Raw genomic sequence first — 24817 nt, 5'->3', positions numbered from 1 at the left:
TAATCTGCAAAACCTATCACCATTCACTGTTTCAGGCGTAATATCAACATCAATCACACCGTCAATGCAAATTGCTGCAATGGACGACAATCGTCTACCTCTCACCAAACGCTTCTCACTGACTGCACGCGTACCTCTCAACGAGTAGCCATACCTTCTTAAGATAGTAACTTGTCTGTTCCCGATTCATCAATGAAGACAAACATGTCGCCTTCCAACAGAGATATTTCAGACAAAAAAAGAGATCTTTGCCAGTCCTTTCTCTGTTGAGCTCTAAATGATAGCTTATGTCTAGAGAATCCTTGTTTCCTTAGAAAATTGTGTACAGTTGCGATAGAAACTGAAGTCCCACTAGACAAATATATAAGATGTCGCATTTCTACATAGACGGATTATCACAGTGAGCTTCAATTATTTGGCATTGATCTTGAAATGATAACTTATTTGTGGTTATTGCATGGAACCCCTGTATGCTTTGCACTGTACCAGTCTCTTTGTAGAGATTTAGTGTTCTCCTAACTGTTGACATGTGCACATTCAAATTGTTAGCTATTTATGATAGGTCTAGTACACACCTCTGGTACACCATTCTCCATCTCAGGTCTGTGGAGTAGGCCTTACTGCAACCTGGATCCATCTTATATAGATCTACACTGACCAATTTGAATATTGCCAACTTGACAATTAGTAAAGAAACCATTCAAGTAGTCCTGCATATACCATGTTTACATTTGTGGTTTACATTGTGGTTTACCCATTTGTGTGTGTGTGTTGCAAAGGTGCTTAAAAGTGCTGTAGTGCACTTAACCTTAACCACAACTCTAGCTGTTGTTAGTGCAATTAACCACAACTCTTATAGCAGGTGATTCAGTACTTATGGTTACATTCTACATTCCATACATGTCATAGCGTATCTATTTGGCTTCCTCTACTACTGTTTGTTAATTATCATTATCATTTATTCCAATGGGTTAGTCAACTTATTGGGCCAGCTGAGCTGTACAGGCGCGCGCAGAGTGTGTGTGTGTGTGTGCGCAACCAGATAACTAAAATAAGAAAATGACATTCTTCTTAAAACCAGGAGTCAATGGAGGGTTGCCTTTTATTAGGATTCATGGCCAGCACTGGGAATAAAAGTGGGATTTTGGACACTTTCACATTGTAGTATTTGTGCCGTGGTACCTTTCAGCTATTTTTCCTACATTACAAAAGTTCGTATACCATGCACATTGTGTCAGGAAAGTTGTATTTTATTATCACCACAAATCATGCAGCACACCTATCCTGAAAATTTCAAGTGGAATACACATCTTCCTATATACACCAAATTAAAATGGCCTACTATTATAATAATTATTATGATATAGCTGTTAGCTGAGATTGATATGCATTCGAGACTATATAATTATAATAATTATAAGATAATTATAGGCCCCCCCCCTTTAGTTTCCGCTTCAGGGATATTGTGAGCAAGTTAAAATTCACGATGTTAAAAATCGATACAAGGACTCACAACTAAAACTGACTTACGAGATGGTACAGCTTGTAATGAAGTTACAGTGCGACACTTAACAAATGACACAGGAACAAGATAATGCAATCAATCCACTGCATCATACAGTGAGTGGCTTGCGGATGGTATTTAAACCACAAACAAGTGTCTGTGTATGTACGATTCTAAATGAATGTTGCAAGAAATAGTTTATTCTAGCTGCTCGTAGAGGATCAGTAGGCTCCAGATGTAATAGGTACTCCAAACAAGTCAGATTTCCAAGAGGCTAAAACAAGGGAGGAAGCTTTAGATTGATTACGATAACTACCCAACTTCATCTGAATGCTCGTATACTTACAACAGCATGAGGGAAAACAGCATGAGGGAATCTCAATCTCACTTGACAAAATACAACTTGGTAAGGTCATCCAACACTACACTATCCAGCTTTCGACTTTTGGGTAGAATTATGTTGAACAGATTCATGTGGATTCACAACCAACTAATTCAGCAGTAGCACCCCTCAAATTTCTCTTTTTACCTCTTGGTCGCACAAAAAACGTTCCATTAGTTGTATTTCTATGCTACGATTGTTGTTGGGACAACCTGCCGTTGTAGCGTTCAAAAAGCATAAAGCCAGAAAACCATGAGAAGGGCCGTAGTCTTCAACACAAGATTTCAAGTGCGTATGCATGTGCATATTAGGCGTGATTATTTCCTTACCACAACCTCTCTAGCATCAGCTAGTTGAAGTTGAACAGCTTTAGCCATTTCCTTGCACTGTGTGCAGAACTGACCAAGAACACACAAGAAAGTTGCAAGAAATGAAAAGAGGCACTGAACAGCTGCCTTCGACAGTCTAAAGTAGCAAAAAGAGGATAGGCAAGGATGAGGATGACATGCTGTCAAAATCAACGTCACATTCCTCAGGCTCACTCGTTCCACTCCTCTTCACAATTATCTTCTGTCCACAACTGGATGCTGATGTATCAGTTCCACAACTGGATCGGGTATTTATCTTTATCTAGGATTTAAACTCACTGGAGGGCGAAAAAGTAAGTTCCTCTTCTACTCGGTTCTTAATGATGACTTCTGTGTCAGGGGAGCTATCAGAATCAGTAGGTATTCTTGGCCTGACAGAATATGATAGGAAGGTTCGTCAGTGTATCAGTAATTATTATATAGTATAATCTTTTTGTGTGTTCTAAACGTTTTGAGGGTAACTAATTCTCCACAGTGGCCCCATACTGTGGTCTCGTTGACTTGCTCTGGAATACTCTCAGCCTGTTTCCCCTTGCAGCTCGGACTCTTTCTTGACATGTTACGAGCACCGAGTAGATTGGTGTCAGAACCTCTGACCTACAGCATTTTTTGCCATGCGACTATTTTGCACGTGGTATGGCTGTTTTTAATGAGATTAATAGTGACTATGAAGAAAGCCAAAGTGATGGGGAACCGGAGAGCGACTTTGTGAGTCATATTGAATCAGATGATCAGCTGATTTTATCAGAGGCTGAGCTACAATCCCCTGATGGTAGCGCTTTAACCAGACCTACAGAGCCTACCCCTTCTCGTGACCTGCGCTAGCAGATGATCAACCTCTTCTACAAGCTCTTGCCAATATCACCAACACACTCTCAAAAGTTGTGAAGCGTCTTGATCACCAAGAATCCGTTCTCAATTCTATTGAGAAATCATCAGGCAGCGGGGAATCAACCAAGAAGCCAAAGGTTCCTCTACTTGTTCGGGTGAGTTTTGTTTCATACAATATTTTGTAATTAAACCTAGTTGTTTGTACAGTCTGAAGTGCGAAGAATGTAGCTTTCAACACTGAATAGGGGTAAGTTGTGTTTATTGATCAGGTATTAAAATAATACTAATAATGTATCCTTCAAGGATACTGAAAACGGAAGTTCAAGGTTCCAACCCCGCCTTTCAAAGTGGCCTCATTCGGTGTAAGTTACAGCTCTTAAATTCTTTTTAGCACCTTATTCAGCTGCATATTACACGTACTATCGTACATTGTGTACTAGGAGAAAAAGGGAACGACTTGTAAGGGTGAGTTATTGTAGCATACATGATGTTGCATGATGTTGATGGTTGATGGTGGTGATCATGATTTTGTCAACTTTCCCCACTAGCATCCTCTTGGTATAAGTGAGGGTTAGGGTTAGGGTTAGGGCCAGGGTTTCGTCCCTAAATGGCGACCATTTCGGGTCAAAAACGACCATTTTGGGTCCAAACGCGACCAAATGTGACCCCACCCCGTCCCGTCCCTTTCTGGACCCTGCCGACCATTTACCAGCGACCGAAAAAAGGGTCAGAGGTCCCTTTTGCCGACAAAAACCCATCACTGGCGCCTGTCACCAAACTAATTTTCCGTCCCAAAATTTTCCCGTGAAAAGTTTCTCCGACCCTTTAGGGATGTGGGGAAAATTGGCCCATCCCTCAAAAAAATAAAAATAGTTACGTCCCAAAATTTAAAGTTTCCCCGACCCTCGAGAAAAAGTGTCCCGTCACATTTCTGAATTGTTTCAATCATTTGTCAAACTAAACAAGTGTTATAATGATGACACAGAACCCAAGTAGATGAATGACTACAGCTGCCAGAACCCAACAAAACAGTGCAATATAAAAACAAGTACAAGGACAAAAAACAAAACAGTGCAACATAAAACAATAGACAGTGCTGAGAACAAGAACAGTGCACAGTGCAACATAAAACAATAGACAACAAAGACAAGGACAAAAAAAGAAAACGGAGTTAAATGACTACAGCACATAAGCTGCCAGAACCTAAGTACTATAAGCTACAGCTTGTACTTAATTATGTTGGTACTTAATTATGTTCTTTACTTTGTCTTGTATGTTTTTTTTACTTCTATTTAGGTTGTGGTCCATTAAAAACTGTCCACATGTCAGCAGGCTTGGCGTCGAGTTTGAGCTGTCGAAGTAGAGAGAAATTGTCTCGTCAGTGTACTTTCGTCGTGTTAGGGTAGGTGTTACAGTAGGTGTTGTCTTTGTCTTTGTCTTCTTTGTTTTTGGAGCCACGAAATGCTCAGCTGAATCAGAGGTCTGTGGTGGTGATAGTGGTGGTGGTGGTGGCCTCTTTGCCTTCTTCTTCGCAGATTCAGCGGCTCAAGACTCCTCCTCGGACCGTTGCGTCGACCTCGTGAGGGCAGTGTACGCCTTGACGGAGAACTGTGGGTTTGAGATCGTTTGGTAATAGTTTGAGTCCGTCTGAGTGGAGTGTGCCAGGTGCCTCGCTGCCAAGGCACTGTCCTCTGCTGGTAGCAGCAGTTGTGGCTGCCACTTTTCTGGCCCTAGTCGGCGTAATACTCTTCAACCCAAACTTCTTGAAGACGCACTTAGCTCTCTGGGTGAACCTGTCGTACTTCTGTCCGCCGACTAGGGCCAGAACGAACGGATGGTCGTGGTCTTCGATCTGTTGTGGGCGAATTGACCGGATGTACAAGTTCACCCTGTCCACGTCGACAGTGGTAAGGACACACTTGCAGCACCCTGCCACAGACGTCTTGTGCTCCTTGACCATCACCACTGTCAACAACACCCCATCAGTACTGCCTCACTCTTGTTATCCCACTCGGCCATGGTCATGTTCGCGGCCACGATCTGTAGGGGTTAAGGTGAGGAAAAGTACTCACCTGTAGCGAAGGTGGTGCACAGGCTGAGACGAGGTTGCAGTCGTGCTCTGGCCACGACGTCCTTCATTTCCACCCCGTCACTGGTGGTACGTTTCCTGATTGTGATAATTACATAGCATAATGATTGTGATGTCTGCCATGTTGGTTCATGGTCCGTTCTGGTAGACAGAATCATCCACCTCGTTCGCTCGCAAGTACTTGAGAGCAGACTCGAAAGTGTCCAGCTTTGCTGTGCACAAACTAACAATTACGCGTGTCTAACCTCAGTACGTTTCGCTCCCCCAGGTACCCACGGTACGTTCAACACATTGCGTATATGTGTGTGTGTGAGACTGACCTCAGGTGGCGGGTCCTTCGCCTTCCGAGTCTTCAACCACTTCCCCACTTCCTGTTTTTTCTAAGCTGGGACTCCTCAGGATTGGAAGAGTGTGAACTCAGTTCAATCTGTGGTACCTCAGGAATGTGGTACATGAGGGGATCCCTCACGTGACGGTTGAATGAGAACAACGAGGGCTCCAGTCTGACTGTTGAGATGGCGGTGTTGAGATGGCGGTGTCACATCTCTTTACTCTATGTGCTCATTTACTCTATGTGCTCAGTGCCATCCATTAGTTGCTGGGTCGGGTCGAGGCAGTATTGTGAAATGAGTGACCTGATTACACTTGATACTGGCCAATCAACTTGTAGGTCCTGGACCCATGGATTTCAGACAGCCTCTCTATTTGCTGTTGCATGTGCGTCACGGCTTCCAGGTGGACATTCTTCAACCTTGAAACCCAATACATTCCCTAACCTTGTGATACATAGCCTCATAGTCTGGCTCTTGCTGGAAGACTAGTACAGAGAGCTGCCTACTAACCCTAACCATAAGTCCCTAAACTCACCTTATAAACAATTAGCTACCTCAAACTCACAAATCTTGTCTCTTGACCAACAATTGCAACATGACGTGCTCTAATTAGAATTACGAGAATATTTGTTAATTAAATAAGAGAAGACTTGGTTCCTTCCTATATGAGGTGAGTTAGGGAATTATAGTTGTGTTAGGACATGTATAAATTAGGACATGTATAAATAAGGAAAGGGATTATTGGATGTCCACCACAGACCTGTAATGGCGGACTACAAGAACGAGGTTAGGGAATGTGCTAGGATATTTGTGCTAGGATATTATAGGGTGTTTATTGTTAAATTACGTATACTCTAAAGGCTATGAAGAAGGTGTGTCAGAAGGTGTGTCACCTAGAAGGTGTAAAGATGGAGGTGCGGGACAGGTTGTCAACAATCAACGACGACATGAGTTGGCGAACGGTTCAGGTTTGTCTCTGTTACAGCGTCAATTACGTTCGATTCCACAGGGTGTGATTGTGTGGAGGCTGAGGTTTGTCGACTGACTATCATTGTTACACTATCATTGTTGTAACATAATAACCGCGGAAACAGGCTCTGCTGCCATAACCCTAACAGCCACCCCTGAACCCAGTAGGCACTTCACTGTAGAAGAGAGCGAAATTATCGCTCATACGCTCCAACACAACGCCAGGTCTTTGGCTGTGCAAACAGTTTCTCCTGGACCACCCCATGGAAAAAACAAAGAAAAAGATTCAAGACAAAGTGTCTTCCTATTAAGAACAAGAACAATTAGAAACCCTGACCCTATATAAATGTGCCGCCATTGTATTGTAGAAAGTGTCCCTTCTAAAGTTACCCTTAACTATGTATGTACCCACCCTGCATTAAACAGTAGGAAAAGGGTCTAAAAGGGACCAAGACCCTTATCGACCCAATATTACCAGAAGTCGCATTCAAGGCTAACATGTGATGGTTGCTAACATGTGATGGTTGCTTGATGAAACCAATCAGTTTTTAAAGTTACCGAGGTTTCTTTGACCCAAAACAAGTAGGAACCTCACAGTCACATCCACCCATTTTAGAGATTACTGAGGTGTCTACGAAAGAAAGGGTCGTTTTGAGTCTTCCAGCGTCCCTTAGCGTCCCAAATCGAAGTGCAAACTCGCAGTACATGTCTGAACACGTTACACAGGAGAGGTTTGATTCCTATACATCCCCCACAACATACCCATTTCAATCCCAGAACCAAACTTGAAAGACTACAAGTGGTATGGTTCAAAGTAACTTTATTGAAGCCATACAACATGTCAAATGATCAATTTCTTAGGCAACAAGATACTATACGAAAGTTACACAGTAGGCGAATTTTTTAATTTTTTAATTAACTCTAACTCGGAAACCATACTATGTACAAACCCAAAATTTTTTCTGAGATGTTATTATACCATTCCTCATACACACACCAAGTTTCAAATTCTGAAGACGTCACGTTTTAAATTTCGTTAAATTGATATGGAATGACATCAATTTTAATGCTCGATTCAATGTACTTATACTGTGTGTCAGGTAAGACTGACACTGACACTGACACTACTTGGCCAGGTAGTATAATAATTATATACTTGACACACAGAGATTGATTGAGCAGGATATGTTGAATTTTGAGTGAATGCAGAAAGTGTAAGGTACTGGTAAACCCATTGTCAATGAATATAATTATTCAATGAATATAATTATGAGGAGTCATGTTTCAGGCAGTGAGAACTACGGGAGGAGAACTACAAAAACTGTGGCAGTAAGCACCACAGTCGTGTGTATCTCGAAGGTACTCGTAACAATGGGTGGGGCTACCACAGTACCAAGTGAGAATCTTAAAAACATACGGTGCATTCATGCATTCTAATTATGATACTAGGTACCCACGGAACGGAAATGGACACAGACGTAGGTCACTATAGAGCGTAGCGATAATTCTCAGGCGGAAATTGATCCCTTTATCAGCAGTACTGTATTGTTAAGCTGACATGAGCCATACCTGTGTACTGACATAATATATATAATTTTGTCTTACTTGTGCCATAGATAGTAGGATACATGGTTCAGATACATGGTTCACCACAAGGAGGCTAGAACTGCAGTCTTTTCCCCTAGCCCCAGGCCTAAGCTAGCTCTCATCTCATGAACGGTTTTTTACGATTAAAACGTGTATTTTATATGCAACGTTTAAAGCGAAAGGTTGACATTGGATATTCCTGTATTTAGTCGCTATAGTGGTATGTTCTACGCTCTGTGTACGTGCAATTTCCTTGCAGCCTGCTGTCACTATGTGCCTTGACATGTGTGCATGTCGGTCTTTGGCTTCTTCGGCTTCTTCGCATGACTGCCTTGTGCAGCTACATGTAAAAACGCAGCTACATGTAACAAGGTATAATATAGGTATTATTATAGCTTGCGTGCTTTGCGTGTGTGTGTGGAATACACTATACGCCAGCACATAATACTGTACATATTAATTAATGTGTTATGGTAGAGGCTTTTAAAAGAATAATTTATTACATGTAGTTTCATGAAGTCATCACCCGCTATTTAATTGCCGAAGTAAACTAACAATTCCAGATCTCACCAACTGTTCAATTCACCCAACTGTTTGAGGTACATACTGCGTAGCTGAGCTTGTTTCATGGGCCTGCTTAGTTGGTGTCAGAGCCTGACAAAGTGTGTTCATAACAGTTAGCATCCCATCTACAACAGTTCACGACCAGCGAAACGAAACATTCTCTTCATTTGATATAACTCTTTCAATACTGCCAATCTCCTTTGTTATAAAGTGTTAGGAAATGTCTTCAGAGTGAACTGCAATTCAGAGTGAACTGCAACAACAATATGACTTACGTTACAATATGACTTACGTTGAGAATCTGTGACAGACAGACAGACAGTGCAAGCAAACTCCATAATATAAAAGCATTCCAAATAGAGCATTCCAAATAGAGAGCGCTGCATGCATGTGAGCTTGCACGTGCATGCGTCTGAATTTCTTGAGTGACAGTCTCGTGCCTAGTTATTAAACCAACCGCAAGAATTTCTCAGGAATTTGGGAAGATTATGCAAGTTGTATCCTTGTATCCTGTGTTTCTGACCTGTGTTTCTGATGTTTCCACCAAGGATTGGCACATGGCGTGTCAGTAGAGAACCATCATCATTGACAACCATCCAAATGTGACATTATATATAGGAAATATTAAAGCAAACACGGTAGTACGGCTTTCATATTTATTGTTGTTGTTTTTGAAAGAACGAAATGAAAGCGTTTGCTGTGGGATGACGGTGAACCTTTCAACTTCTTCAAGCCGATTATGTCTAAGTGAATTACCTAGAAAAAAGGCTAAAAAAAGGCTCTTCCTACTAATTTTAGGCCTTGCTATGGGCTTGCTATGTCGACTTCGTTAAATATCGAAATGATAATTTAGTATAATTATGTTGTGCGCGAACGCAAACGTAAAAGTAAAGCAAACGTAAAAGTAAAAGTAAACGATCACCTGGCCTCCTGCAGAGTGTGGGACAGTGTGTCAGGACCGTACTTTTTTTGCCATGCGTAGGCGTCGACACGTCCACTGATGTTCAGACTATCTTCGCTAATAATTATATTATACTGTACGATGTATGCAGATACATGAAGTCAGGATAGTTCACGTTACTATCCTGATGCCTTGCGAATTGTGAACCGTGACGAAACTCAGGAAAAATGGACTGAGACGTGGGCACCCAATAATTATTGTTGTTCAGGCAAAGTTTGAATCAATAGGTAAGTGTATTGTGAACCGCCATGACGTCACGTTGCCTTTTAAAAAATTCATCAGTTCTTAGAAAACTGTTCATAACTTGAAAGCGCTTCAACTTTTGACAGATTTTTACCACTGCTTACCACTGCCCTTTACACTTAGCTGCCTCAGGTTATAAGCCACACCCAGTATCTTGTGTAGCTGCATACTCGTCCTATATACAACTTACGTATTATACGTGATTAAGTATTATACGTGATTACTACTTACCGACTTCAATTTATTTAAAATCAGGCCCATAAAACCACCGGCTACAGTACTTGTTCGGCTACAGTACTTGTTTTGTAGAATCGCTAGAAAGGTCTGGTAACTATACATTATACATGGTAGTTGTATCTAGAAAGCAGCATTGATTAGCCTTGATTAGCCTTCTTTGTGTACATTCTTTGTGTACATACGTACACTACATGTACTAATGGGTATTCGCAAAAGTAACACACAAACTACTTCTCCAAAAGTTACTACACCATTACTACACCATTACACCACAGACTATGACTATTATCAGACTATGTTACCTCTATATACAGACACTCGATGACCTAGACCACCTACCTACCTACCTACCGACTGACTGACTGTACTGACTGACTGTAGTAAGGAGGTGGCTGCTGGCGAATAGATATGACGGCTGTGCTGCAATATAGTGAGTGAGTGAGTGAGTATACTATACAGAATCTTAAGACGTGTAAGACGTGTACACACTATACTATAACACACTATACTATAATACTATACAGAATCTTTGCAACAACAAGACGACTGTGGTCTGTGGTCTGTTTAAATGTATGAGGAACCACAGTGCAACACACTTGTTTCGTGTTGAGTTCAGTTGCCAGGATAGGTAGGAGTAGTTGCAAGTAGGGAGGCAAGTCCTTTGTAAAAAACGGTCGCTTCAACTCCGGGAACGAGTGGGGTGAATGAGGCATTCTCAATTTCTCTGGCCCGCAGGCTGGAGTGAGAATTGGAGGGGAGCGTCTTCCCCTTTGCAGCGACGTCCAGTCGCTGAGTTAGATGTAGCACCTTTGGGCCAGTGATAGCTCTGGTTCAATACTGACGTTGCTCAGTTTAGGAGATTATCCCTGATTTCATTATGCCTTAGTGAGGGGAAGCCAGGAGAGGACGTGTTCTACAGAGAACTTGGCTCCACAACCACACGATAGCGGGGTGCGGATAGGCTGCCAGTTGTACCTAGAGAGCTAGAGCATCATGGAATGCTCCCTTGTGTAGCAGCGAAGTGAGCCAAGATGAGGCCCCTGACCTCGACAGGGAAGGAATGTTCTCTTCTCTGAGTGTGCACCTCCAATTTTGCCCAGCAGTAGCCACAGACATCAGACACTTTTTGTATCTATTGTTAGTTACGCAATCGTTACTGATGGTAAAAAAAATTTTTTCAGAACGCTATGGCTATATATAATTATATAATATGTTGGTGTAGTCAACAAACGTATTGTCGTATTACGTATCCTGGCTCACCTCGCTGCTTCACCTCGCTGCTACTGCCACTGTTCCTGTTCCGCGGCCCAACCTCTGATTATTGGATCCAGTCCCAAGCACCGTGACATTTGATGGAGAAGAACCATCCCAGTGGAAGTGTTACAGCAACACGATTGAAGACTGTACCCAAGGCTGACCCTGAAGATGAAACGAAGCTGCCCGTACCCTAAAAGAAGAAGCAGCATTGAACAGCATTGAACAGTAGATTTACTAGGACAAGAATTGTTTGCCCAAAGACGAGACAGACGACCAGCATCTACGAGCCGACGCATGTCAAGCAACATGTGAAAATGCCGCTCTATATCAAACTGCTCTTTTGAACAAGTTTCCATACGCCCATACGCCACCCCAAAACAAGAAATTAAATACACGTTTTTCTTTAAAAATCCATAACCACTCGTAACTATTTCCTACAGGTAGCGGGATTATTACCTAGCAACTGACCACCCCCAAGTGATTGTTTACAAACAATTATGCACGAAGTGACTAGTGCCACATGGCCTCGAGCACCTGTGATTTGTTGCATTCCTTGTGCATTCCTACCTTTTTGTGTACACATCACTCTACTACTTACTACGCTGTGGAATGCACGACGCATGAAAAACGTTTTCTACCTACCACTGAATCTACTGTTATACTATAAAAGGGACGGTTACTGGGTGGAGGATGGGCTTTAGGTAACTTCAGCCATACTATGCCATGCTTGACCTGTGCCATATGGCAGATATTGGCACAGTGTTTCCTTTGGTCTGCCCACATGAAGTAAGTGTTCTCAATAAGTGTTCTCAATGTTCTCATGGTGACATGGGATCTGCCAAAACTTAACGTTTTCTTCGCCTACACACAGGTTTACAAGTTTAATGGTGGCTCCACTACTGTATACTAACTAGACTAAGCAAAGTCTGTAGTACACCTTGAGGCTCTTACCTTGAGGCTCTTTATTTTCGTAGCTTCCTACCTAGCTATGATCCCAGTCACTGTCCCATCTCACTTAACAACATCGACATTCTCACGACATTTCACTGTCGAGCAGCTCACTGAGGTAAGATCTTGAAGTCGTCATCAAACGGTCACTTACTTTTCTTTTTCGACAGTACTGCACAAAGCGTACCTCAAGGCAAGCCTGAAAGAGCTGGTACCTACAGTGCGCCCGCACAATGAAATTTTGAAAATGTCGGTAGCATATGTCGTCCAAAGCCGGGAAAGGGTTAAGCGACGTAATGGCTAAAAGAGAAAAATATTGAAGTTGAAGTTCAAGCAATAGTAAAAGCATACCAGTCCGATCGGTAATCCGAAAGCTTTTGTTTCATCAAGAAGTCATGTGGGTGAAACCTACGCTTAGCTCAAAACAGTAGCTCCTGGAGATCCAAGGTAAACTTGTTTGTACTTTGTACTAATCGTCAATTGTTACAGGCAATTGTTACAGGCAACGTTAGGCCATTGCAATGTAATCGTGTACTCCATGCAAGTGTACCTGCCAACCGGAGAGGAGTGTTTGAGGCTTACCACACACAAGTTTACCACGAAAACTCTGAACTGAGAAACATCGCCCTACACCGTGTGGTGTACTCACTGACGACTTACATCCTGATAACTTAAAAACTAGTGTAACTTAAAAGTACTTGCACACCACCACGCAAAGAAAACGAACAAAAAAGTAATAGCAAAAATGAAGAAAAAAACAAAGATGTACCGTATTTACTTCATTAAATGCCAAACGCCCAGGGTGTCTTTGTCCATATATTGTCTTTGTCCATATATATGGAGCACCGCATGGCAGCATAGAATAATAATACTTTTTATGATGCACTCCTATGACTTAAATTTAAGCACATCCGCTTCACACCACATCCGCTTCAACACATTTTTTTCATGTCCCTTCGAATTCGAATTTTTCCGGAAATTGAACTCGGCTTCCGCATGTTGGGTATTTGGGCCATTCACAATTTCACAATTTCAACAGTTAACAATTTCAACAGTTATTTTGTTTGACGGAAGACGGTCAGTAGTTGGGTGCAGTTGTGGCTGCGCTGTCGTGCTAGAGTAGAGGTTGAAAATGTAGAAGCGTAGTTAATGATAGACCTGTGGATAGTCCTGTGTGTGTTGAACATGACTTTGGTTTTGTGGAGATTCATACACATTGTTTATCACGTGCGTGGGTCTGCTCTAGTGGGGGTGGTCACATGACACTCTACTTAACTTACTGAAGTTGACCGTAGAGTGCAGAATCTTGGCATGTTGTAATCAGGATTCCAGGGATCTAACTAAGCTGGACTGGACTACTGGACTGGACCTATCTGCACATGCGCAGTACATTTTGCCATGTGCCAAACCTTAGTACATGAAGATAGAATATTTTTAATAGCATGAGGAGGAGGGTGGAGGACATGGAGGTGCCTGAGAATTTCTTTACTGGAATTTCTTTACTGGAGATGATTTCCATGCCTTCCATGCCTTCCATGCCTTCCTCAGGAGGGTGATTAGTGCCAAAATGTTGCCTTTTATTTGAATGGTGAATTTTTAAATTTGGCCCCGCAAGCTGAGTACCCAAATATTTTTTTAATACCCAAAATTATGTAATCGTTCCAATTTATGTTAGATCTAGATTTAAATTAAGTACCCAAAAAAAATTAAGTACCCAAAATTACAACGAGCCACCTCGTGGATCAATGCCTCGATTCCAGGCCGCTAAGAGAGGTCGACTGTTTGCGCATGCACCCCAGAAAGTGTGTAATTCGGGTAATTCGGATACCATTGTATTTTGCTCAGTAAAACAATGACGTCACTACGAATTGCCCGTGTGATAGCATGCTACCCTTAGCCTACTATGTCCTCTGAACGGAGGGGAAGGCATAGGCCACGCCCATCTGACACTAACCTTGGTGACACTAACCTTGGTGAAAGTCGACTATGCTGTAACCAATACAGCTCTGTCTCTAGCTAGCTAGCTATGAATTATAGCTCAAGAGTATTCTTTGTCTGTATATGTTTGTTATTCAGGATATAATTATTCAGTTTAATGGGAAACATTACGGGAATATTATCCAATAATTTTGCGCATGCGCAAGCAGCAGGCCTATCCAAGCACAAGCAAGCCTTGGCAGTGAACAGTCCTAGTACGAGCACCCAAGCTGAACAGAGGCCTGCGCCTGCACATTCTAGTAGGGCAGGTCACATTCATTCGGACTTTGGCACTAGAAGGCCACAATCCAGCTAAGAGCAAGAAGAAGAAACTACGTTCGTTTGCTACGTTCGTTTGTCTGGCAAATAAGGTCCAATAGGGCAGGTAGGACAGTATAATTACAAAACGTAATTATTTAAAAGTGTCGCCTTAAATCGAGGTTTTACGGTAGTGCTTTTTTTCGAGATTGTATGAACCCTCAAAAATCATATGCTGTCTTAGCAGGCTTGCTAATGCGCAATGTGCTCAATTGGTGCACTCTATAGATAGTGTGAAGTGTTTCTGTTTGCTCTAATAAAGGCAATTAAAGGCAATTTAAGGCCTCTAATAAAGGCAAGTAAGAGATGTTTTACAGACAGACACACAAACACACTACTGTATGCCTCGGTGCGCATGTCCTCTTGCTATGCTATGTGTAAGCACATAATAATGGCACATCACTTTCTCTCCCACCAGCAACTCGGACCTAGTGAACGTCCAGGATGGCCTCCACTATGATATGGTTAGGGCTCTATTGTATTAGAGTCAGTATTTGGGGTGTATAGCACTCATCCGAAGCCCATCCTAAAGGATTAAACATGAGTGAAAATATGTGTTATCTAGTTTCATGCTGAGCGTTTCCCAGTTGCATACCACATTGTCACGTATTACTAGCATATTATTGTAAGCTGTTACAATGCCATGCTATTGTGACTTAAATGTAGTTATCTCAATCAGTTCAGTTCAAAGACCGTATCAGTTCAAAGACCGTATAGCTATAACACAGTATCCTGGAAATTTTTGATATGGTATCCTGTTTTTTTCCCCCTTCAGTTCTAATACATTGAGCAAGGCAAATTGTGTAAGTTGCTGCACTAGGGAATTACTCTGTAGCAGGATTGTTTTGCCTACCTCTGAAGTTGTTTCATCTTGTGTCTCTTCTTTAGAAAGGAACCGACGAAGACGACCCAGGGATAATAATCTTGTTCAGCAGTGACAACGACATCCATCAATGTTTGGGATTGCCAGCAGTGGCCGCCTTGATGTTGGGGCCAGGGATACCAGTGGCCAGGGATACCAGTGCTAAACTCTTATTATAATTATACAGCTTGTTTATTTACAATAGGGATCACCGCAGCAGGGTCCAAACAAAATCTCAGTGATTGGCTGGACACAGTTGTAGTCCAGCATTCCCCAGGTTCTGTAGTGCGCGATGCAAACGGTAGGCGTATTAGCGGCTTGTTTCATCAGATGGCAAGAAATGTCCATTCGGACGTCCCAAGTATTCTCATTCTCATCCACAACCATGCTGAATTGGGGGGTTGAGTGCTTGGGTTGACTTTGGGAAAGCTTCTGACCGCGGATGGGATTGGGTCATTAAAGTTCACCCACCACGTAATGGGTCCATTCATCTGACTCGAACTCTGAATTGATATAGAACTTTATATAGTATGCAATATTGTTCATTTGATCTCGAATGTGGACTTGGACTCGAACTATGAATTGATATAGTTATAGTATGCAATATTGTTCGTCATAGGCGCGAGTGACTCCCCTAAATAATGACTCCCGGTCACTCCTACCTAGTCACCAGTGACCCCCGGTCACTCATGCCTAGGAGTAAATTACTCCCCCGGTCACTGACTCCTAGTCACGAATGACTCCCCCCAAATTTAGATTTCAGCGGATGGCTATACTAAGTACATCCTCAAAGACTGCACCATGCAGTGACTATATACTATATACAATCAATCAAGACTGTTGTCTGTGAGAGGCCTGTACAAGTGATTGTCTTAGTCTATAGCTGTTCCTTAACTATCGTTACTTCACTTAGTCAAACACTCTGTTCACATTTTCACATCCACTGTAAAGCAATACAATTTTGAAACAACAACATCCATCACAATAATTATAACAGTGCATGAAAAACAAAAACAACACAGTGCAAATAATTACATGAAAAACAAAAACAGCAGTGGAAGATAACGAAAGCCTAAAAATGCTACATGTATTTAGATCTACAACTATATAGTCAATTGAGTGGAGATACTTTAATACATATAATGATACCACGAGTTGCACGTTATATCAAACTGTATCATTTCATCGTAGGAGCAGTATAATTATAGTAATCACAATGCTAGAAAATCTCTCTGGTCTCTTGCGACTATTCAGTTCTTTTGACTTCGAAAATCTTCTTTAGTTTCTCATTTCAAAACAACGTACAAGGTTGTGCCTTATTTTGTCTTCATTTAGGATGATGTGATCCAAATTGTCTCCTTGTAATTCGTGGTATGCAGCGCAGTGGAGTAGGAGTAGGACAGGGGGGGGGCAGGGGGCCATTTGAATCAGCCCACCCTTCCTGAGTTGAATAGGTGTTTTAACCAACCAATTCATCAAGGATAAAGCATGAATTTGTAAGCAGAAATAAAAAACCGCTTTTTTTGGACAGTAACATGTTTTTAACAATTCTGCTGTATATTAGTTCTTGTTCAGAGCTAATAAGCTTGTAGCTAGGCCGCAGCTAGTAAATTTCCAGCGCACTTGGGTAGTGCTTCGCACCACCCAAGTGGCCCCTCCAACCTTTTAACTGTTCCTACTCCACTGCAGCGGCAATAGCAAATAAACCACAGTTTCTGCTGCCACTGCATGTTGTGTGCTGAATAGAGGCCACAGACAGTAACAACCCATTGTGGCACTTGTACATTATTTTGGGCGATTTGATTTTACGCCAATACCATACCCATAATAACGAAAAACGCTTCAATTGCGAACACTTATATATTTTGCAAATTTGAAATCATGCAAATTATAACACATTAATTAATACGTACTGTTGAGGGAAAGCAAAAACATGGTGAGAGGCACTCGTTTTGTATTAGTTATGTGCATGCCCATTATAATTTTATCGTAGACTATAACACTTATATATTTTGCAAATTTGAAATCATGCAATTTATAACACATTAATTAATACGTACTGTTGAGGGAAAGCAAAAACATGGTGAGAAGCACTCGTTTTGTATTAGTTATGTGCATGCCCATTATAATTTTATCGTAGACTATAAATTGCAAAACAATAAGTGGGAGTGACAAATGAGCAACACAGAAATTACATATAGTGTTTTGTTTTCAAGAGCGTTATAGCAACACAAGAGTTAGTGTATGTTTTGTTTTCCCTTTTTTCAAAAGGGCGTTGATTTGTTTCATTCGACCGGTTTCCGAGACCTTTGAGGTACGGCCTTCATCAGGAATCGCCAGTAGCCATATAACCCCGCGCTCATGCACCATCTGTCTTCGTTATTGGGTTATTGGGTTATTGGGACACTGCAGGGGTTAAACACACAAGAGTCGTCACATTGCATTCTCATAATCACACACACACAGGCTTATAGCTAATGTACTGTACATAACTCCCCCCCCCCCCCAGGTAGGTAATGCACTGTAAACAACCTCTGTGTGTGTGTAAGGGGGCTTGGGAGTTGTGTACAGTACATTCTATAACGCGGAGTGTTTCACGCAAAAATTTTCGTTTCCAATCTATGGTAGATGCGACACTGGACTTCAACATAATTTTTCAACCTCAAAAGAAACCTCTGGCGAGATTATTTTTAACAAAATCCAATAAGTATGGAATAAGTATGGTACAATGTACTTAGGGTATTGACACGCCCCCACGCCATGATCAACACCTAATGAACCAATCAGATGGACTGAGAGGATTGCACCATGCATGTGTACGCCCCCTACTTAACATTTGACCATGGACGGAAACCTTCCTAAACAAACTATCCAAGAATGTTCACAATTCAAGAATGTTCACAAATGGTCCTACAGCTACTTTTGTTATCTTCATTTTTGTCTCAGCGCCCGTGACGACACATACAGATCCCAATGATTTGTTGGCTTCTTGGCATTTCACTTTCCACATGGCATATCTGTTGAAATAGCCGGTTATATTATGAAGCTGCGACAACATCTGATAAAATAATAGCAGCGCTGATTGTACAGTAGTCCCTAGGGCCTTACATATATTGGAAGCGACCCCTGAAGTTCAACCATGACACACCTTAGATATTACCAAGAGTTTATGATAGAGAGAGAGTAAATCTATCAACCCATCCAAGTGTGGGTGATGTAATCTACTTTCTTGATAGACGACATCACCCACACTTGGATTGGTCAGTGTGCAAATTCCAAGCTTGTGACAGATACAGGAAGATACAGGAAGTCACGTTACTCTCCGCATACTCTCCGCATACATCTGATACACAGTATGCCTACGTTCGATACTCTCTCTATCATAAACTCTTGATATTACTTCCCCCCCATACCCCCCATACTTCAGGCAAAAATCATAAGGCACTTACTTGAGAACAATTTAACCCAGCCAGATATAACCCCGGTGAGATGGGGGTATCATGCTCATCTTTACCCCGGCACTTCTCATAGGCCTCACAGCCAATAGCCTTTTTTGCCGCTTGATTGACCCAAAGTGAGGCGGCGGCCAAACTTAGTGCAGCAGTTGCACCTGCAATTACAAATGGGAACGCAATATTCAAAGGGTCAATATTCAAAGGGTCAAACATTATGCACTTATCAATGTCAAGCCCCACCCCTGACATATGGGCAGTATAGGGGATTGGGTGGGGATTATACATTTTCAATTAATGAATGCCCAATGGGGTGGGGGTTCTTCATGTGTATAATCCCCTATCAATCCCTTGTATATATGGTGGGGGTACACTGGGGATTAACAGGGGATTTTGATTTTTTGTCAGCTAATCTAACACATGGCAACTTTATGATGCGCATGCGCAAACATTGGCCCCGCCCTCAAAATTACTGGGAAAAATGTTGATGCAAAAGCCCCTGTCTTGGGGGGAAAGTGAGTGCTAAAAGCAGTATAACCCCCTACTAATGCCCCTATACTGCCCGTATGTCAGGGGTGGGGCTTGACATTGATAGGTGCATTACCTTGACGTGGTAATTCAAGTGCCTCTTCGTTTAAGATAGGAGCTTTAGCGATAGGAGCTTTAGCAACCAAATCAAACACACCAAAGAGAGTCTTAAGGGAGAAATTCTTGGTACCATCTGGAGTCTATTAAAGGTCTCACAACTTTAGGTCAAAAGCTGTAGTACTAAAATATCACTTGTCAACTCTATGATCAACTTTTAATAATTATTACTGTCTGATTCATTCTACCCATTGTTTTAAAAATCTTTACTTGCATATAATTATATACTTTATGTGAGTGTATAGATTGTACTATGGACCAACAAATTTTAATGTGAACACTGAAGCTTATAATTATTTTTTTTTGCAAACAAACGACAAAATACTTTTTAAATGGCTTTAAATGGCGTAATAACAATTAACAAGTTGATTTCATTGCATCTACGTACTAGTCCTGCGGTGGCTGGTTGAGGCTCGAGCACGGGTACACTGTGTGCTTGTTCCATAATCCTCACACACAATGTAATTATTACATATATTATATGGTATCAGCTCTTTGTAAGTCTGTGGAATTATAAATACAGACAACCCACCTCAATAGTGTACTTAATATTCGGTTCTGACAATCGAAGATGGGCCGGAGGTGTCGGTGCAGATGATGCCTGATTTTTTGCTTGGTTATTTATATCTGTGGATGTAGCTGAAGTTCTGCAATGTTTTTATTAGCGCACAGGTATGAACTCGTCTGCTTAATTTGCAGGCCTCTTTTAGGAAGTGCGGCTTGAGATTGAGGCTACACGTGTCTGTGCGCGCCAGAGAGACAGAAACGTTGGCATGGCTACCCGATCAATCTCATCGCTGTCCACAGAAACGTTGTGCGAGTACCTAGCAGGTGAAGGACAGCACACAGATGTAATCTTGTGTGTACAGGAAAACAGGAAAACAGACTAACTGGAGCTGATTTCTTAGAGCTCACCAAAGATCAACTGAAAGCACAAGAATGGCAATTCAGAGGCTGATTGCACAGGCTGATTGCTCCACCAGTACCAATAAATAAACTCAAGCTTCCGGATCCCAGATGCATGTAAGTTACTGATTTTTGAGTGTGTAAACGTAAGATGTAAACGTAAGATGTAGGTATGTACGGAATTTCAGAATTTTAGCAGGACGGCAAGCAAAAATTAACAGACAGAGCTATAATTATGCAGGAAATGACTATGCTTAAACATAATTATGCACTGCCTGCAAAAACCAAGTATTCGGAAAAAGGTGCTCAAAATCCTATAAATTTTACAAACTAAGCACTTTTTCCTCGAGTACTATTCAGTAGCCCGTACATTATATATTTAAAGTGGACATGTCATGTTGTCTGAAATTCCCACTATGTCCTCCTGTACATGTTAATGGTACAACTTATCACCTCAGGAAAGTGAAAGTGAAGCATGGGTTCACACCTTCAAGCTCCCTGAGGTGTTTCACTAACCGCATAATGAAAGCTCTCCGAAAGGGGTTGATCACAAAGGCGGACATCACATCACATCTAGACTCTATGAGTTATTATTATTGCGAACTAAATTTTTGTTGTGTCCTAAATTTGTTTTCTGATAGGAGTGATGCGTATATAGGAGTGATACATTTTAAAATGGCAAATGTACACTTCAGCTCAGTTCAAGTCATTGTTCACATGGTCTGCATGATTTTAGGGTAAGAATAAGTTTAGGAATGGCCGTCGCGGAGATGTAAGCGATACTGAGAATGACAAAGAAAACCAGAGACCAGTGGTAGGGTGAAGAAGCCCAGAATTGGATCAAAAGGTGTGTGTATATTTCTTCTGTGATATGCAGGCGAAGACAACTGTAACAATATTTTGTGTACTATAGTGATATGGGAGAAAAGCTGCAAGAAGAAATAGAGCTAGATATCCCAAGAGTATCAAAAGTGAAGAAGCATGATGGATCTTGAAAGATGTGATCAATGTTTTTCCACTTGGTCAATCTTCACGGGTGAGTGAAATTTTGACTTGTACAACGCAGGAGTGTTTGGTTGTTTTTGCAGTTAAACAGGGAACTCAAGCTGATTCTGAGTCTTCCGAAGGACCACTGTTTCATTCCTGAATGGCAGCAATTTAGGGACAAAGTGTTCAAGCTGGCAGAAGCGGAGGCAGCAAGACCATGTTTTAAAAAGCTCCTTGATGGTTACACCTGTTAAAAACTCTCACCAAGTGTTTAAATACTCTCATGAATACAAACAATGGTAAGCCAGTGAATCACTCTTTAGTGCACAACGTATCATGACTTGGTTTTTTGTACGCTCTTTGAGCAATTCTTGGCTACAATAAAGATCTTTATGAATTTCTTGTTGAATTTCTTGTAAGTGTGCCATTATGAAATTGTGCTGACGAAAATCTGGAATCAAACATCAACAACTTACCCCCTGCCCCTGCCCCGTCCATTGTTGTGTCAATCTCAGATGGAGCCTATCAGATTGTTGTTTGTGCAGAAAGCAAAGTCATTGTTGAATCAGCGGATATGGAAACTGCTGTTTTTAACATAGCCTACCCAAAAACCCTTAATGCACTTAATACACTTCTGATTTTCTTTCAACATCATATTTTTAAGATTAGTGATGACCAGCCTGAGCCAAATTCTGTGGCATGGACTTGATAGAGTTGATAGAGTTTAGATTTAGCAAACAACTGTTCAACTTTTGCACCTCTATAATCACTCATTTATTCAATCAGCAAACAACTGTTCAACTTTAGCATGCACCTCATTATTTTATTCAATCAGCAAAGAACTGTTCAACTTCACCTCTATATTCATTATAAAGATACAATGAAAAAATGTGGGCAGGCAGCACGCATGCAGGGTAGGGCTTCAACCTCGCTACATCTATGTGTGTACTCCAGCTGTAACTGCTCAATGTTTGCAAACTAACAACTCGTGGATTTGCAATAAAGCTTTATTGTTATCTACTTTTACGTACTTGCTGTTGCAATCTCTCCTTCAGAATCTTGTGTAGTATCATCTGAACAACTTTCTATTCAACAGTGTTGCACCTATTTGTAAGCTGCAACTTCATGGTCAAGCGTAGCCTCGAATTAAAATACGTATTTTAATCGGCCTGGTCTCGAGGCTAGGTCAAGCGCAGCCATTCGTGAACTTCAACCTCTTGCAGCACAATTTCTGCGCATGCACACTCAGTCCCACGTGTGTGAAACAAGATCCTTTGATACTCTTGGGATATCTAGCTCTATTTCTTCTTGCAGCTTTTCTCCCATATCACTATAGTACACAAAATATTGTTACAGTTGTCTTCGCCTGCATATCACAGAAGAAATATACACACACCTTTTGATCCAATTCTGGGCTTCTTCACCCTACCACTGGTCTCTGGTTTTCTTTGTCATTCTCAGTATCGCTTACATCTCCGCGATGGCCATTTCTAAACTTATTCTTACCCTAAAATCATGCAGACCATGTGAACAATGACTTGAACTGAGCCTGAAGTGTACATTTGCCATTTTAAAATGTATCACTCCTATATACGCACAGAAAACAAATTTAGGACACAACAACAATTTAGGACACAACAATTTAGGACACAACAAAAATTTAGTTCGCAATAATAATAACTCATAGAGTCTACATGTCCGCCTTTGTGATCAACCCCTTTCGGAGAGCTTTCGGAGAGCTTTCATTGTGCGGATTGTGCGGTTAGTGAAACACCTTCAGGGAGCTTGAAGGTGTGAACCCATGCTTCACTTTCACTTTCCTGAGGTGATAATGAGGTGATAAGTTCGTACCATTAACATGTACAGGAGGACATAGTGGACAGGAGGACATAGTGGGGAGGACATAGTGGGAATTTCAGACAACATGACATGTCCACTTTAACCTATAGCAAACTAAAAATATAATGTACGGGCTACTGAATAGTACTCAGGGAAAAAAAAGTGCTTAGTTTGTAAAATTTATAGATTTTGCAGGATTTTGAGGATTTTGAGCACCTTTTTCCGAATACTTGGTTTTTGCAGGCAGTGCATAATTATGTTTAAGCATAGTCATTTTTGCATAATTATAGCTCTGTTTGCTCTGTCTGTTAATTTTTGCTTGCCGTCCTGCTAAAATTCTGAAATTCCGTACATACCTACATCTTACACGTTTACACACTCAAAAATCAGTAACTTACATGCATCTGGGATCCGGAAGCTTGAGTTTATTTATTGGTACTGGTGGAGCAATCAGCCTCTGAATTGCCATTCTTGTGCTTTCAGTTGATCTTTGGTGAGCTCTAAGAAATCAGCTCCAGTTAGTCTGTTTTCCTGTTTTCCTGTACACACAAGATTACATCTGCATGCTGTCCTTCACCTGCTAGGTACTCGCACAACGTTTCTGTCTCTCTGGCGCGCACAGACACGTGTAGCCTCAATCTCAAGCCGCACTTCCTAAAAGAGGCCTGCAAATTAAGGAGACAACTGCAGACGAGTTCATACCTGTGCGCTAATAAAAACATTGCAGAACTTCAGTTACATCCACAGAATAAATAACCAAGCAAAAAATCAGGCATCATCTGCACCAACACCTCCGGCCCATCTTCGATTGTCAGAACCGAATATTAAGTACACTATTGAGGTGGGTTGTCTGTATTTATAATTCCACAGACTTACAAAGAGCTGATACCATATAATATATGTAATAATTACATTGTGTGTGAGGATTATGGAACAAGCACACAGTGTACCCGTGCTCGAGCCTCAACCAGCCACCGCAGGACTAGTACGTAGATGCAATGAAATCAACTTGTTAATTGTTATTACGCCATTTAAAGCCATTTAAAAAGTATTTTGTCGTTTGTTTGCAAAAAAAAATAATTATAAGCTTCAGTGATCACATTAAAATTTGTTGGTCCATAGTACAATCTATACACTCACATAAAGTATATATATGCAAGTAAAGATTTTTAAAACAATGGGTAGAATGAATCAGAATGAATCAGACAGTAATAATTAGATCATAGAGTTGACAAGTGATATTTTAGTACTACAGCTTTTTGACCTAAAGTTGTGAGACCTTTAATAGACTCTAGATTAGCTGACAAAAAAATCAAAATCCCCTGTTAATCCCCAGTGTACCCCCACCATATATACAAGGGATTGATAGGGGATTATACACATGAAGAACCCCCACCCCATTGGGCATTCATTAATTGAAAATGTATAATCCCCACCCAATCCCCTATACTGCCCGTATGTCAGGGGTGGGGCTTGGATGGGTTGATAGATTACGTTCGATACTCTCTCTCTATCGGTAATATCTAAGGTGTGTCATGGTTGAACTTCAGGGGTCGCTT

The 24817-nt window shown here is 41.4% G+C and overlaps 3 long non-coding RNA genes across 3 annotated transcripts; 2 read left to right on the top strand and 1 right to left on the bottom strand.

The window, feature by feature from the left end:
- Nucleotides 1-6150: 6150 nt before the first annotated feature.
- Nucleotides 6151-8280, top strand: LOC135350613 (uncharacterized). Its single transcript, XR_010399211.1, has 3 exons — nucleotides 6151-6292; nucleotides 6367-6474; nucleotides 6516-8280. It is a non-coding gene; the product is annotated as an uncharacterized LOC135350613 (long non-coding RNA).
- An 8820-nt stretch (nucleotides 8281-17100) lies between these two features.
- Nucleotides 17101-19767, bottom strand: LOC135349525 (uncharacterized). The gene is made up of 3 exons (XR_010398931.1): nucleotides 19486-19767; nucleotides 18879-19039; nucleotides 17101-18475 (listed from the first exon to the last, which is right to left on the bottom strand). It is a non-coding gene; the product is annotated as an uncharacterized LOC135349525 (long non-coding RNA).
- Nucleotides 19565-22901, top strand: LOC135349526 (uncharacterized). The gene is made up of 4 exons (XR_010398932.1): nucleotides 19565-20549; nucleotides 20891-21279; nucleotides 21346-21468; nucleotides 21521-22901. It is a non-coding gene; the product is annotated as an uncharacterized LOC135349526 (long non-coding RNA).
- The last annotated feature ends 1916 nt before the right edge of the window (nucleotides 22902-24817 follow it).

This window comes from Halichondria panicea, chromosome 16 (assembly GCF_963675165.1).
Source record: "Halichondria panicea chromosome 16, odHalPani1.1, whole genome shotgun sequence".
Lineage (NCBI taxonomy): Eukaryota > Metazoa > Porifera > Demospongiae > Suberitida > Halichondriidae > Halichondria > Halichondria panicea.
This window is presented reverse-complemented; position numbering and strand designations above follow the sequence as displayed.